The sequence below is a fragment of the Sinocyclocheilus anshuiensis genome, unplaced genomic scaffold (assembly GCF_001515605.1).
Source record: "Sinocyclocheilus anshuiensis isolate Anshui unplaced genomic scaffold, SAMN03320099.WGS_v1.1 scaffold1049, whole genome shotgun sequence".
NCBI lineage: Eukaryota > Metazoa > Chordata > Actinopteri > Cypriniformes > Cyprinidae > Sinocyclocheilus > Sinocyclocheilus anshuiensis.
In genome coordinates, this window is record NW_015557197.1 from 68,739 (window position 1) to 72,315 (window position 3,577).

Consider the following 3,577-nt stretch of genomic DNA (forward strand, 5'->3'; position numbering starts at 1 on the left):
TACACATATGTGGAGTTTTCGGAGGGCGAGCCTCTTAAGACATAATTTATCCTTTATCACAGCCATGTTGATAACAACCTCCGGCGCACACGAGGCAAATATCTATGGGGATTCTGGCAGCCCGTCAGCTTCCGACGACTTCCAGGGCAAGACACATAAATAAAAAGGCCAGTGTTTAGATCCCGTCCAGCCTGCCTTTATTCGTTTATAATACGAGGATGTTAAACAGGAAGTAATAGCACAGTGTATTGAATCGTTTCCTTCCTGTACAGACAGAGCTCTAATTTGGACCGTCCCATGACACCCCAAAGGCCATCTGTCTGCTGTTTGGCGCTCTGTTCTTCTCGAAGGCATCTGTGACTGAAGTTTGTTCAGTTAGAACTCAAAGTGCATTATTAATTAAGGAGAATTAATAATATTAATTAATTATTAATAGGAGAGAGCAGTGAGTTTCAAAAGGTATGATGTCATTTTCGGTTTTGAATTGGGTTGTAATTATTGGGAGGGGTCTGACCTCAGTAATTAAAGTTTGACCTCACACAGTGGAAGTCAGAACAAAGGTTGAGACTTAAAAAGTGCATAGAATTTAATGTATGCACATAACATAAACATGTAGAGGCACTGCTTTCTCCTATATGAAATTCTCAAAAGAAGGGTGAAAAATACTTATTTTCTTATTTAGTCACTACTGTTCAAAGGTTTAAAGAAATTAATACTTTTATTCAGCAAGAGTTCATTAAATTGATGAAAATTGACAGTAAAGACATTTAGAATGTTACAAAAGATTTCTATTTCAAACAAATGGTGTTCTTTTGAACATTGTGTTCTTTAAAGAATCCTGAAAAAAATTGTGTCATGGCTTCCGCAAACGGATTAAGCAGCACAATTGATTACGTTTATATGAAACATTTATAACCAAAAAAAAAAAACAAACAGCAAAATTGTTAACTAAAGTTTAAGCGAAAACGCAAAATATCAAAACAAAATCTAATTCAAAAATATTAACATAAGTTATTATAATATGTCAATGATAGTAAAATAACTCTGCCTTGGTAAGCAAAAAAAACAAAAACATACCAACCCCAAACCTTTGAACAATGTATTGAACAACATATTTGTTCAATACATATAACATGTTTTCCACATTTTTCTTGTTATTGTAAAAGAAATGCAAAACAAAAATTTATTTGTTTATTTATTTATTTAATTTTTTAAAATTGTTATGGTTTCCCTTGTTGTTTTTTCTGCATTCTCAACATTCAACAAGAGGAAACGCATAAAAAATATTGTGACTTGTGCTACCAAAGTTACCAAAGAATTGTGGATGATAAAGGACAACACAATAAACTATGCTAGTTTTTTCCTGAAAGTCGTAAAATGGGCAAAAAGTCACTCTGAAGAAATGTAAGCCATGAAGTTTTTCCTCAATTAAACACCGCATAAAAAATATTGTGACTTGTGCTACCAAAGTTAGCCACTAGGGGAAGAATTGTGGATGATAAAGGACAACACAATAAACTATGCTAGTTTTTTCCTGAAAGTCGTAAAATGGGCAAAAAGTCACTCTGAAGAAATGTAAGCCATGAAGTTTTTCCTCAATTAAACACGTTTATGAGGTGCAACTGATTTTAGTTTCTAAAGTAAGACAGGTTTTGTTTGAAAATCCCTCATAGATTCAGTTGATAATGTTCGAGACCACCTCAGAATGACTGAACCAACATATTTTATAATTATACATCTCACTGACAGTAAATTACTAATAATGATAATACTAATGACAAAATCATGATTACAATTATCATTATTTGTGTTTTTTTCTAATTGCAGGTTGTAGTTTGCATTGGAAATTTCAGCAGTAGCTATCATTTTCATTTTCCAGATACAAAAAAAGCATGATTAGGTCATTTTGTCATATTAATACACTGACATTTCCATTTCAAAACCAAATAAATGACTCTTCCTCATCCTAAATTAGCATGAAATGGTTATACGATATAAAATTTCCAAATGCACTAGAAAAAGGGGCAAAATTGAACTCTGCCAGGACGTGGCTCTTTTACAAGAAAATGCAGCGACCGCAAATTGCGCTCAACAATTCCAGTTCTCTTGGAGCTGACCACTTTAAAAACGTCCTGCTTCAGGATTATAAATGCTGTTTGATGGCTCCGTCATTACATCCCGAGCAGAGGGGGCGCCATCTTGTGGGGTCAGGAAGGGTTGGGATCTTTTTGATGTGGGCGGGGACTTTAACCCCCCATCACCACAAGGTTCTGAGGTCTAGGAAGTACACCAGGGAGCAGGCCTCATAAAAAGATAATCACTTAACTGCTGGGAAACAAGCAGAATCTGACACATTTATATAATATTCAGAATGGAAGTAATGGCGTTTGTTCAATTCATGAGTGTGAATTTGAATTTGAAGAGGAATGTACTAATTTGCTACTTTTTTTTAGCTTTATACTTTTATTTAATGTTCATTTATTTATTTATATTTTTGTTAAGTAACCAAATAAACATAATTAGTGAGCTAGTGTTCATTTATATATATATATATATTTTTTTTTCATTATGCAATTAATTAATTACTTTATTTAGTTAGTTTTCATTTTTAATTAATAATACAATTGATGAATTTCATTAGATTTTGCTTATACTTGCTTAGGGATAGTTCACCCAAAAAAGAAAGTTCTGTCATCATTTACTCACCCTCATATTGTTCCAACCCTGTTATGAAGTTGATTTTTTGGCTGAACACTAAAAAAAGATGTTTTGAAGAATGTTGATAGCCAAAGAGTTTGGTTCCCATTGACATCTATTTGTATGTGTTGTCCAAACAGTGGAAGCCAATTGGAACCAAAATTGTTTAGTTACCCTCATTCTTCAGAATACTTTCTTTTATGTTCCACAGAAGAAAGTAAGTCATACAGGCTTGGAACAACATGAAGTGTGTAAATGATGACAGAATTGTCTTTTTTGGGTGAATTATCCCTTTAAATTCAAATCTAAACTACATTTGCTGACAGTTATTGAACTGAATTGCAATTTAAAGTCCCCCTGTAGTCAAAAATTGTATCCTTTAAAAAACATCTTTGATCATTAAAATGACATATTTAAATGTTTTTTCTTGTGAAAATAATTTTCTCATGCCTTAAAATAGCTTGAATGCCTCCACTCAGTCACACACCAGCCAGCCACCATGAGCCAGCGCCTCCTGATCCACTAACTGAACTGCAGTAAACGCGATACAGTGACAATGGCAAGAGGAAATATTGGTTTAATTAAGCCATATGTGTTTGAACCAGAAATAAGCTGGTATGCTCAATGTAAGCAAGGAGACTGATGGCTAACTTCGTGAGGTAACATTATCTGTTTGCGCTGGTTCGTACACGGATAATGACTGATAAAACTGTTTTTATTAGCGGACAACTACAGTGGATACTGTAACATTCGTTAAAGTTACTTGACGATGTTGTGTCCTCAAAATGTCTTGCAGCCAAGTTTGTGATTCCAAATCGCGCCCGCGATCATACGCGTGTGACGTGCGGATGTCAATGCGGGAGCGGTGCGTCTGACTCCG